A 14,226-nucleotide genomic window follows, 5' to 3' on the forward strand; every position below is an offset into this window, starting at 1 on the left:
CTTGTGGTCAAATGGATAGCCAACAAAACCCAAAATATTTTCTGTTATTAAAATTAATTTTATGTATTTAGTACAGGTTCTACTGGGTCTCACTATATAGATTGGATTTGTAGTGATTCTCTTGTTTTCAGCCTATGCTGGGGATTGAACCCTGGTTGCTGTGCTCTGCGCAAGCAGGTGCTTTAGTCCACTGAGCTATCGGGCCGGCCCTGTTCCAAATATTTTAAATAAGTTCATAATATTTTTGGATAAACATATTTCATGTAATTGCATTCATTTTAAAATGTTCATGACATGTAAATTTTTCATATTTTAAAAATTACAATAATTGTGATTTAATTATTTGATTTGGAGTAATATGTTTCCATTCTATGCTACAAAAACATACAGTTGTTTTCTTTCAATTGTATTCCACAATTAGTGTGGTGCCTAGCAATTTCTGGAGGCTTATAGCTATTAGCTAAGTGAATGTATGCGCATATTCTAAGATTTTTTTTGCTTTGTAGATATCAGGATTTTTGTGAAGAAAAATCACTTCATAATAGAAAATTTTATGCATCTAGTTTCTAAATGACTGTACAAGTGAATAAGTGACTGTGTATTCATTTATTTAATATATAATTTATTATTATAATTTTATTTTGAAGAGTGACAACAAAAGCAAGATAAAATCAAATACAGAAAACATGCAATACATGTATTACAGATTTTTGAAAAAAAATAGTTGATTAACAATGAATGATATATTGTCTATTTTTATCATTAAATTTGTTCTCAGATTAACAGATATAGTTATGCAAGATGGGATGTGATTGAGTATTATCACCTGCTTTCCTGAAATCTTAATTTTTTGTTCTTGTCTCTCTTTGTCTTTTATTACCTTTTTATAAATTATTTACTTTAAAGAGAGTAAAGTAATAAATGATATGGTTCTGGAATTGGCATATATTTTTAAGACCAAGATGACAGGGATTTCAAGCATAGTTTTTGTATTACACATTCATGTCCTCAGTGTAGTTGCTTAGATGCAGTTATCTGCATACAGAGTTATTCAAGTGAGAATTCTACACCTTTACTGAGACTTTCATATAACTGATTGAAATTCTTAGTACAATCACCTCATCCATCTTGTATATATACTCGCTTGTTTTTGCCCCTACCGTTTTTCCTATCTTTTATACTTTCTCTCCTCTTCATTATTTAATCCTTAACTTCCATTTCTTTTCATTTAACTGTATCTGTTATACTTTTCAGGTTTTATTTCTTCTTTCAGTTTCTTATTCTAGGGTGACAACATGATAGTTACACATGTGGGTCTGGTTTATTGCACTTATGTGTATAGCCTATAGTTGCATCCACTTACCTGTAAAGGCTTTGTGCATGTCTTTCTTTATAGCTCAGTAGTACTCCATTGTATAAACGTACAACGTCTTTTCATTCCATTCCTCAGATGATGGTCATTTTGGTTTTTTCGAAGATTTCACTATGACAAATTGTGCTGCTCTAAACATAGGTGCACATATATCACTATGATATGAGGTTTTCAGTTCTTCTGGGAAAATTCTCAGAAGGGGAATAGCTGGATTGAGTGAGATTTCTAGTCCTAGTTTTTTGAGCAGTCTGCACACTGATTTCCGTGATGGTTGTACCAGTTCACATTTCCATAAGCAGTACAGAATGGTTTCTTTTTCCCTGCAGCTTTTCTAGCATTTGTTGTTAGTTCATTTCTTTATGATAGTCATTCTTTCTGGGGTGAGATGGTATCTCAATGTTGTTTTAATTTACATTTCTCAAATGGCCAGTGATGTGGAGCATTTATTACCTTGTTGTATTTCTTCCTCGGAGAAGTGTGTCTTCATCTCAGATGCCCATTTTTGGATTGTAGTTTTAAACTTGGAGGCCCTAATTATTTTTAATTCTTTATGATAGATAGAAGGCCTTTGTCTGAGTCATTATTAAGATTTTTTTCAAAATTTGTGATTTGTCTATTCACTCTGCAGATAATTTCTTTTGATGTGCAGAAACTTTTTCAATATAGGAGGTCTCAGTTGTTGATTCTTTCAAGTTTTTCACATGAAGTTTGATTTTTGTTCATGAAATGTTTGTCTACCCCTATGTTTTCAAGATTACCACTGACTTTTTCTTCCTGTAGATTTAGTGTTTCTGTTTTAATGTTTAGATGTTTAATCCATTTTGACTTTAGTTTAGTGCATGGTGATAGACCCTGCTTTAGTTATTTTTTTGGCTAGTGGAGAGCCAGTTTTTCCAACACAATTATTTAAAGAGGCTATAATTCTTCCAAGAAGTATGTTTGGTCCCTTTGTTGAAGACAAGATGATTGAGTGTGTTCATAGATACATTTGCATCTTCTACTCTGTTTCATTGGTCAATACCTAATTTTTGAATGTTAACTAAAAACATACAAGTATTTTAACATCAAATTTATAGCAGAATTTTTATTTTAAATCTCTGCTTTCATACAATGGAAAATCTTTTAGTGGGAAAGAGGGCAATATTGAAATTATACAAATATATTACACATATATCTTATGTCCAATAATGATCATTGGTAAAGACAATACACAGCAAAAACATATGTGCATTGGCTTGAATTCATATTCTGAAAGTAAGTTAATGTTGTACAAGAACAAAACTTTTGAGCAAATACCTCAACAGGGCTGGGAAGATAGCTCAGTGACCCAAGAGCCTGCATGACAAGTGCAAGGTCATGATTTCAATTTCCAGTACAAAAAAAGTACATACATCAACAAAGTGAGGGAATGATCCAAATGTCTATCTAGATGTATTGGTCATTTTTCCCCATTCCTTCAGCAACATTTAAAACCCCTGCAACTAGAGCAGATATTTTGTTTGGCTCACAGATTCAGAGTTTTGACTTTATGTTTGGATTTCTCCCAAAGGAAAATGATCCTTGCAAAAGGGCTTTGAAAATAAATCAAAGGCTACATTGGACACCACAGGAAGGCAGAGATGTCAGTAATGTACAGTGTTTGGCAAGGAAAGCCACAGGCAATGAATGAGAAAAGCTAATCTAAGTGAGAGACCATGTGAACTGCAACTGTGAAGGACACAAGTGCTGGACTGCTTAAGCTCTTTGGAGTTCACATCTCCTCTCCACATGTCATTAGTGCTGGACATTGAGCTAATGGATTTAATATTTGATCTGCTGTCTCTTAGATATTTCTTTTGTGCTATTACTTTCCGTTCTCCTATTCCTTGTGACATGAGAAGATAGAAGACATAATAGACAGATTAGTGGTTGAGTACACTTCCAGACAATTTGAGATAAGCCTTGGACAACTACAGCATAAGGGAAAAGGGCAAGTGCCTAAGTACACTATGTTAACTCTCAGAAAACTGAAGTATAATGGACATCGCACCAATGAAGTCTGTTTTCCTGAGCTCTAAAGACTAGCAACATTGGCAACTGTAATTTTTCACACCCTTCTGTTCCTTTCACATGTGAAGACTTCATATAATCTTCAAGATTTAGATACCATCATGGTGTCCTCCTTTGGAAACTCTCTGGACAAGCTGTAGCTTTCCTCTTATTCTTTCTAATAAAACATACTCAGCATGGTTCCCCAGTGCTTTCCCGTTGGCTTTGTTCTTCCATGTTCCTGAGGACAAGAGCTCAGAGTGAAGGAACTACCACCCAGTGTGCAGCTCAACTTCTCTCTGGCAAAATAAGTGTGGCAGTGGATGGGGAGCACCACATGGTGATTGAGACTGGGTGTAGTGGCACACACCTGTTATCCCAGCACTTGAGAGGTTGAAAACGAGAATCACTATGATTCTGATCTATGTACTGAGACCCTGTGGACCCTGTACTAAATGCATAAAAAGGAAATAAATGTGGCAGAATGGCTGAATCACAAATATACATTTTTCCTATCCTTTTTACATTGTAATAAAATAGCACTGCTAGCTAGCTCTAAACTACTAGAGTGGCTGCTATACTTGAAGAAGAGAGAATAGGTTCTCCAACAGTGTCCTATTTAATCACCCACTGACCCCTAGAGGGAATTAAAAGCTTAACCAAACAGGTACTTGGATTCCCTTTTTGAGGCAGATTTTTGGTTGCAATGGAACTGCTGAAATCTTTGGCAATAGTAGCAAGACCTTAACCTAGACTGCTTCCTGGTGAATGTTGAAAGGTTCTTTGGTGGAAGCTAGGTCCTAACAACCTGACAAGGAATCCAGTAGAGAAACTTCTATTTGCCTATCACATCCAGTCAACAATCCTCTGTGGAGTAAAAGGTAAATCCCTCAATGTGCTTCAAGAATTCTCTTTTTGGGGTGACCTGACACCCTTCAATCAGAGCTTTCTTATGAGCTTTCTATAGAAGTACAAGTTTTGGTTTTTCCTCTCCGCAACACTATGGCTGATTCCATCCTTCTCAGCCACATCCTGATAAAACGGTAGGGGGAGAGTGAGTTAAGATTGTAGATCATGTCCTGGGTCCCTGGGACACATTGTCTTTAGTGATCAGTGGAATCCCACCAGGATATCTGTAGATCCTGCCCACTTAGGAATATTATTTCATTGGTCCCTTATACATAAGACTTTTCACCTTTTGCTCTGTCTAGAGGATATGCTGCCAGACAAGAGAATGACCAGACTAACACAGAACAATTTCTCTCCCTGGGAAAATACATATTACAAATATATATATATATATATATATATATATATATATATATATATCATAAAATTTGGCATAGAAATGATTGATTCTTATCTCCTGAGCTTCTTTTTAATGAACAGAATATATTTATGGAGAGAAAGAAAGCTCCTGTCAGAGAGAGGGACAGGAGGGGGGCTCTAGTGGGTTGTTCCCTCATCATGGGCCTCTTAAACTAACTTATGTGTGACTCTGTAAGAACTCTTCTTATAACTTGACAGTTTCATAAAATCCCTCAGGGAAAAGCCAGACTGTATACAATCATCTCTTAAAACGGCCAGATGGGGTCATTGCCTTATGTTAATTGAGATATGTCTGCAATATATTTTCCACTGTTCTTGGGAAATCATGTTTTGCCTCCACATCCATGTAACCACCGTGATAATTAAGCTCTGGATGCACCTTCTCAGGACTCATTAACATATAGCATAGGTCCACAGAAGGGATTCCTATTTTATGCTGGTTCAGGCAAGGAGAGGTAGAGAATCAAATGCAACAGGAGATGTAGACTCAAAACTTTCCACTTATCTGTCCCTTGGGCTGTATTCTTAATGTTTTGGAACTGTGTCTCAGGTTTTGATGAAAAAGCACCTAATCATCTGAATCTATACACTGTCTCACTTTCCTTAGGTTGATGAAGAAAACTGACCAGTTGTAGGGAGCATTTATTGCAATCCAGTTCACCAACCACATCTGCTCTGTAAAAAGTAGGGTAAATGGCCGAAAGTGCCTTATGTGTGATGAAAAATAACTAAGTTGGTACCTTTACATCGCGCAGGTCCATTTTCCTCAGGAGACATGTGACATATCACAGCATACCTGGGCAAGTTCTCAGAATAGTCTGAAAAATATATAGACATATTCAAGGAAATGTGCCAAAATTTTGATCTCCTGTGGAGGAGTAATGTGATGCTCTTTTGAAACCAAATCCTTTTGACTCAGATAGAGGCAGCTTTGAAAGCAGCATATATGTGTGGGAATGAATTATAACTGGCCTGATGATGAACTGAAACTCATTTGTTGCCAGAACTCAGCAATTTTTACCTGGAGGAGCTTCAATAGATCCCTCACAAGCAGGTAGAATGACAGTTCTGGAGACAGAAGTTTCCTGACCTATATATTAGAGGGCCACTACAGAACCCTACTCAAACCTTGAAACTATTCAAAATTGACTATGGTGATTAAGAAAAGGGAACAGAACTCATCACACTCAATTGAAAGCAAGGAAGCTCTAATTAAGTATATCTATTTGCAACTTGAGTTGATTGATAGACAATCTATTCTGAAAAATAAATTTATAACGCAGTCCACCCATGACAATCAGAGATAGGTACAGAAATTTGCTATGAGATGCGACCAAACTCTGGATAAACTACTAAGACTAGCCACCACGGATTTTTTCAATAAATATCGAGACAGCCAAGGAGGTGGACCAAAGGAATAGGATGAAGGTTGCCTTCATAGTAGAAACCCTACAGACCCACTACTTATATTCTTGTGTGTCTTTTATTATATTGTGTTCTAAATTTTGAAAGCTGGGACACTTCAAGAAAGAAAGCAATGGGATTTTTACTGAGCTTTGTTCTAATTGCAAGGGGATGATGGGAGGACTGTTTGCCCTGTACAAAGTTCCAAGAGACGAAACTGTTGTGACATAATTCTTGATCAGAAAAAGAAGCAGGGATTTTCCCTGGTGTCTCCTAGGCCTGAGAGCATCTCACTCCATGAGCCCTTGGTAAATGTAGTGGTGGATGATCAAATGGCAAACTTTCTTCCCATCAATGGTTCTGAACTGTGAGTTCTTCCCTCCAATTCTGGATCCCTTTTTGTCACTAGCACAACCATGATCAGAATATCAGGAAAGACCATAACAGTTTTTGCTTTTTTAGTTCAGTTTTTTTTTCACATTTTCCCTAAGGTATACCAATGGAATTCTTCTGTGAACTCATTCCTTTCTGGTATGCCAGAAAGCCCTAGTCCACTGGTAGGATGAGATCTCCTGTATTGGATAGGCACCACTATCATAACAGCTCTAGGACAGATTAGTAGCCTGCCCTAGCAGAAACTGAGATTAAATCCCAAGTATGTGCCTTAGCAGAAAAACCTGATTAGGCTCTAAATGTTTAGCTAATACAAATGCAGTTTAAGTACTCAGGTTCCTTCCTGTATTAGAGACAATACCTCCTAAGGCAAAAGGCCAAAAATAGGCTCATAAAGATCATTAAAAATTTTAAATTTCAGAGTCACTTGACCCTCTGTAATAATCCCTGCAATTCTCCAATACTGGAAGTGCAAAAGGCCAACAGGCAGTGGAGGTTAGTACACAACCTCTGACTTACTAATGTCTCCATTCTGATGAAATCCGTCGTTCCCAACCTTTATGTTCTCCTGACCCAGATCTCTGAGGGGTGCTAATTATTCATAGTCACATATAAAGGATACTTTTTTGCATTCACTGCATTCAGACTCCCTGTTCCTGTTTGCCTTTTAGGGCATCTGAGATAAAATAACTCAACTTACTTTGGCTGCCCTCCCACAGGGATTTTAGGACAGCTCTCATCTCTTTGGATGGGGCTTTTCATGAGCTCTGACTTCTCATATTCTGAGGTTAATGTTCTATAATATATAACTGATGTTCTGTACTGTGCTGCAACTGAGAACAATTCCCAAAAGTTAATCCAGGCCCTCCTTAACTTTCTTGCCAGAAGGGGATACAATATTTCTGATGACCTGACTCCCATCTGCCACCACTGACCAAACTTTTCAGAAAAACTTTTTCCAGTCACCTGAGCTACAGGAAAAATTACAGTTCACTTTCCACTCAAATCCCCACCTGCTCCTCTAAATCACAGCCCCCTCAGCAGTAAAAACAGTAGGCAATGTTATGGCTAAATAGCCACTGCTATTCAGCTATTCTAACTTCCTTGATTTCTTGCTCTCCTCACTTCCAAAAAACTTTCTAATTATAACCCAAATCAATAAACTTGAGTCAGATTCTCCCTCAAAGTTATCCCAAGGATGCCTTACACAGAATCCTAAATTCAGGCAAGCTCTATTTCAGGAGTTGCTCACCACCATTTACCTAATAGTTTCTAAGAATAAGGCCCAGCTATTCCATCACTCTATAATATTTGGGCCTTACTATCCCTGAGGGATTCAGGGATCTGAGTAAAGAATGAACTGGGCCCTTATTGTCCTTCCCACTCTCCAATCATAATAAAGCTAATTGATTGTGTCATTTTGAATAAGATATGATGAACTAAATTGACTCAGCATAGTTTCAAGTGTGTAAGACTCACTCTAGGGAGAATTCTTGTGAGATTTTAATAAAACACAAATGAAGAAGGAATATAGTTTTTGTTTCTTCAGAGCTCAAGGCTTTGCCTTCACTTTGGGCAACATCTCTTGACTTTCGGTGAAGATACTTCAGCCTTTCATCACAAATTCGTAGGTCTCCTTATATGGACTTGTATGGGAAGTTAAAGTGAGTTCTTGGCATTTGACTTGACCCTAAAGAATCCCAGTTTACAGACAGAGCTTTTCCATAGTTCCATTTCTGACTCTATGGATAGTCATCACAAGACAGTCTTGTAAACTATCAATTTTGTATCCCTTGCATTAAATCTGTTTCTTCAGTAAACACTGACTGATTCAACCTTAAAACAGCAAAGAGGATTCTAGAGCATCACAGGTTCTGGAGGCTATGGATTCCAAGATATGGAGAAATAGCTTGTCCACTTTATCAAGGGAATAAAGACACATGGGAACAAAAAATCCACATTCTGGAATGAAAAGAAGAAAAAGGAAGGATTTGAACATTTAATAAAAGCGCTTTTCAAAGCTTTTTTGCTCAGTTTTCCTATAGGAGGAGTTTTTCATCTATACATGATGGGAAGAAAAAGGGTGATCCAGGGAATACTGACCAACACAAAGGCCCATTCACAACTGTCTGTTGGCTACTTAAACAAATAACTAGATTACATAACCAAAATAACTGGTTTGTCTTTCGGTAGTTACTGCTCATGCCCTGTAAGATTCTCTGCTTACATTGAGTAGTAAACTGACTGTGCACTCTCCTCATCATATCTCAATGTTATTGTTGTCCAATGGAAGCCTGATTATCGGACAGCTGACTCTTGAAATATGATGTTAGAAGGACCTTATATTAATTAAAAACCTGCTGTTAAGGCTTGCATCTAGTTGCCCCCCAAAGCCTCATGTAGTCAATGAGGTGGTTTCTAGAATTTGTGATTATTTCATGATCCAAGGCAGGCTATTATGGATGTGAGTGCTACACTCACCCTGGGAAGGGTGAATTGCATACAATATGGGAAAGGTAGAGAGGTTCGATGGCCACCGCAGATGCTGCTTCTCACTTTGCTCTTTGCTGCTTTGTGCCACCATGAACGACTGCACTGTGCCATGTGCCACTCTGCCTTGGAGCCAACAAATTATGGGTAGAAACCTCCACTAACTTTGAGCTAAGTAAACCTTTCCTTCCTCAATTATGGGTGTTGGATATTTTGTGCCATCAATGAGAGAGTAGTAACTAAGCCGCCTTCTGTCCCATAGACCCTGCTACCTTTCTGCCAGAGGAACAAGGGGAATAAACACATAATTATAGAAAGGTGACATTGGACACTTATGGAACAGGGAAATCTTTGAGAGACTAGACTACAAGTTATATGCAATCTATTATTAATCTCATATTATGTATTTATTTCACAAATATGTATCTGTAATTCACTGTGTCTATATCTTAAAACAATAAAATAGATGAGAAAAAAAGAAAATATAGATTGGGCATGTTTCACAGACTGGAACTTATTTGGAGAACAAAATTCTTGGTAGGGAGGATACTTTGCCATCAACCCAAGTCATAGACAGAACACCACTTACCTCCAGATTAAATGTTTATTCAGGTAGCAGAGCTAATTGCTATTGCATAGGCTCACAAACTGTACAAATGGAACCATACTAATAAATAGGCAGACTCAAATTATGCCCTACTGACCCTTTCCAATCTTGGTGCCATTCGAAAGAAAAAAAATTGCCTCACAACCACTGGGTCCATAATACATTATCATCAAGAAATTTTGCACCTGTTACATGCAGTTATCCTCCCTCTAGTGCAATAAACTGCTATAAAGGACACAAAAAGGGGAAAGATAAAGTAGCTGAAGGAAGTCGCTATACTAATTTAGACTATTACTAAATATTTGACTTCCCTTGTGGGCTCCTGAGTGACAATGGCCCATCCTTCATGGGATGTATTTTTTCAAGGAGGTTTTTTTTTTCCGGAGCTGGGGATTGAACTGAGGCCCTTGCACCTGCCAGGCAAGTGCTTATTCTACTGAACTATCTCCCTGGCCCTCAAGGAGTCTTAATAGGTTTGCATATGAAGTGTCACATACATCAGTGATGGCAAAATTTTTAGAGACAAAGTTCCAAAACTTCGAGCCCAAACTATTTTATTTATCACAAAGTACGAACACGGAAATTAAACCCTAATATTTAGGGTAAATTTCAGAATAAGTGATTCATATATTTGTCCTGTATACAGAGAGAAATCTCTGTTTTCCCACTATGGCTTGCATGCATAGGCTTGCAATCACTGACCTATACTATTACTGGAAACCCACGTTCTCAGGGAAAGTAGATAAGGACAACTGGATTTTTAAAAACTCATCTTAGAAAATTTATGTGTGATAAATATACACCATGACTGAATAAAGGATGACTCACATTGGGGTGTCTCAGAAGAAATCAACTAAAAACACAGGTAACAGAGAGATATATGCATTCTGATGCCAAAATTAACCTGAGATAAGAGACTGTGGATCAAAGAAAATATAGGTGTAAAACTTTATGGGATGACAAACTAGTTCAAAGTTCTACCTGTGTGTTTCCCACTGGCAGGATCAGTATTAGAGCAAGAATCACCATTTCAAGTAAGCCCACCCCAAATTTATGAGACAGAAAAAAAAATGTCACATTCAATCCACACAGGTTAAGCATAAAATAAAAAGCCCCTCATCTTTTTTGATTCCTGCAAACAGAGCACACTCTAGCCTGGTGATGATGTTCACTGGCATCAACAGTGGTGAGTGACTACTCCCTCCCTGATAGGTTACCTGTTTTTTTTAATCTTTGTATTTTGTTTCTTCTCTATCTTTTTGTTTGTCTGTCAGGCAACAAAATTCAACTGGAACCTTTAGTAACAAAGTTAAAGACTGGCTCTGGCACTGAGGACATCTTTTGAAACAACACAATTCCTCTGGCCCTATGACTAGCACAAAAGAGGGACTCATGGCATCTGGATAAGCACTTCTTTGCCCTGTGACCCACAACATGCAACAAAAACACCTTTGGGCTGGTCATTCAGCAAATTTCTCTGTCCTATGGCCTGCAGCAAAGGAACAATAGGGGAAAACAAGCACTTCCTCTCCTGTAAAAACTGTGCAAGCACCCTTGAGTAAAGAAATGGGTACTCCTTCTGACTTTTGACAGCCACTATGAGACAGTCTTGCAACCACTGGTGCAGCATGGGACAAGAAGGGCAGAACATGAAAGGAACCAACAGTGTAGAACAAAACAGGCTATACAAGGTCTCAGAGGGGTCAAATGATCATGAGACTGGTATCCATCTTGGTGTGTCTCTGTTGGTGCCTCAGCCACCAGGAGAACAATGCAGATACAATCAGGATATGGAATAGTGGGTGGACCATCCAGGAAGCTGCCTAAAGACTTGCCACAGCTCCCACATCCAGCAGAAAAGATCACCTCCACATTCAATAAAGAAAAATCCTATTGTATAAATTATGAGATGTTATTTTGAGAACAGCCATAAAACAGTGGAGAAAAAAGGATTTTTTTTTGTACTGAGGATAGAACTTGGGACCGTACACTTGCCATGCAGGTGCTTATGCTACTGAGGTATCTTCCCTGCCCTGGAATTATTTTTCTTTGTTTGTCTGTATTGTTTCCCTTTGATTGTCTGGTTGGTTATTTTTTTCCATCTATATTTTTTCTCATTTATTTTATTGTTTGAAGATATAAACAGAGTGAATTATAGAAACATATTTCTGAAATGAATACATAACATGAGATTAATAATAGATTGCATATAAAAATGAAAGCAATCATGAAAGAATTGCTCAGTGCATCTAAAAAAGACAAAGATTAAAAAATATTGGAGATAGAAAAATGATGGAAATATTGAATCAACAGCGTAGGGAATAGCATGCATGCAATACACTCTCACAGACATTCAAGAAATTAAGTATTTCACTGAAAATTGGAAAGACCTATTGAAGGAAACAGAAGATAAAATTTCAAACCTTGAAGAAACCATTACAGTTAGTTAACATAAAAGGAATTGATCTGTTAAAAATAACAGGGAAATAGGAAATAACAGTTCAGCAGCTACAAGATGATTCAAAGAGACATAATATAAGATGAATAAGGGTCAGTGAAATAGCAGAAGTCAACACCCATGATATAAAAAAGACTATTTGCAGAAGTTGTAGCAGAAAATTACTCAAGCATGGGAAAAAAAAACCTGACCCACAGTTAAGTGAGGGTTGTACAACTCCAATTAGCTATAATGAAGCAAATCTACAACTAGACACATAATAATAAAGATCTCAGAATTTCATCAAAAGAAGTAAATATTAAAATCTTTTACAGAAAAGAATCAGACCACCTATAGTATATAGGAAAAGCCCTTAGAATCATGGAAGAGTTCTCAGTACAAAGCATCAAATCAAGAAGACCTTGGAGTTAAGTATTTCAGGCCCTGAAAGAAAGAAAATTCAAACAGTGATTGTTGTACTGCAAAATTAGCTATCAAATTTAATGTAAAATTAAGATACTTTCATGACAAAGAACAGCAGAAGGGAGTAAAACGGCCAGAACTAATCTAACCACACACAGCATTGTAGCAGGACAGTCCTATAGCTTTTTTCCTTGTCTCTTCTTTTCATTTATTACCCTTTGTTTTAATGGAAGTCAAAGCAGTATAATAGGAGAGAAAAATTAAGAAACTGTATTTCATTGTATTTGATTTTAGTTTTAAATGTAGATATAATCTGCATGCGTTTATTTTTAAATTAATTTTATTGAAAAAGAAACAGCAATAAGACAGTTTAAAAACCAATTAGTAAGAGAGTTTCAATAATGAATACATTACATACAGTTGTATTCTTAGTGCTTATTCATAGTACAAGATGCAGACATGATATCCTGCTCAAACAATATTAGTACAAATTTTTCTTCTCATTGAATTAAGAAAAAGTAGTTGAGTTCAATCCCCAGTTTCACCAAAAAAATAAAAAATAAGAAAATGCTGTATATCTAATCTACTTTGTGTATACAGATACTTAAAAGGCCTTTATTTGTATTGCTTTTTTGATTAGTTTTGTCAGATATGGGTATTCCATTGCCATTTATAAATACTGTAGGTGCATGAATTGAGCAAAACAATCCATTCGAGTCAAGTATTCCATGATAGTACTGGGTTATCTGTAGGACTGGCAATGTCGAAAGTTGTTGTCTTGAGCCTTATACAGCTCAGCATATTAATATGGCTTTACTTTTTATACCTCATTTTTATACTTTTCTGTTGGATGATTAAGACCAAGATAAAGCAAGACATAGATAACAAGAAGTGCATCTTTTGTATCTGACAAGGTCAGTCAAATCACCTCAGAATTTACCCAGAAACCCTGTACCAAAGTTTCTAGATCCTTTGCCAGAGTAAGCCATGTGGATAAGTTATGGCCACTACTAGACCAATTTGCTCTCTGTAAAAACCTGAGAGAATGTCTCCCAAGTGATTATCCTTAGGTACACCCTGCATCATCGATCACATTCCTCTGTGGCCCCATAATCTCCTTGATCAGAAAATTTGGGACACAACTGAGTTACAGGATGTTTCAGTTCAGGTACTTCTATGTCCTGAGCCCTCACTGATCTTAAAAGGCTAGGGTCAATATGTTGGCTATCCTTTCAACCCTTTTTTTCACATAATTTTTGTTTTGCAAACTTAGGTTGCTAACCCTTCAAAAGAGAAGCTTAATGATATTGTTACCCTATAACATAGGCAATTAGCCCCACTATCTATCCGAATCTAAAATATCTTTTATTTTTTGGCAGAACCAGGGATTGAACTCAGATCCTTGCATTTGCCAGTCAAGCACTTATCCTACTGAGCCATCTCCCTGACCCCAATACATCTTAGACATAAAAAGGAACAGGTATTTTCCATCAACTATTGATATGTTAAACTTGAAATCCCTACAGAATGTGAAGTGAAAAAAATAATAAAATTTTAAAAAACCAAAAGTAGGAATAAGCAATTAAATATCTTTACACAAAAATTTAGAAATTTAACCATATACAACATTACAGCAGGAGAGTCCTATGACTTTTTTGTTTCTTGTTTCCATTTATTACCTTTTTTATTTTTTTTCAAAGTTTTATTGATAAACAGATAGCAATGAGGCAGTTTCAAATCAAA

The sequence above is a fragment of the Octodon degus genome, unplaced genomic scaffold (genome assembly GCF_000260255.1).
Source record: "Octodon degus isolate 3935 unplaced genomic scaffold, OctDeg1.0 scaffold00386, whole genome shotgun sequence".
In the NCBI taxonomy this organism is placed as follows: domain Eukaryota; kingdom Metazoa; phylum Chordata; class Mammalia; order Rodentia; family Octodontidae; genus Octodon; species Octodon degus.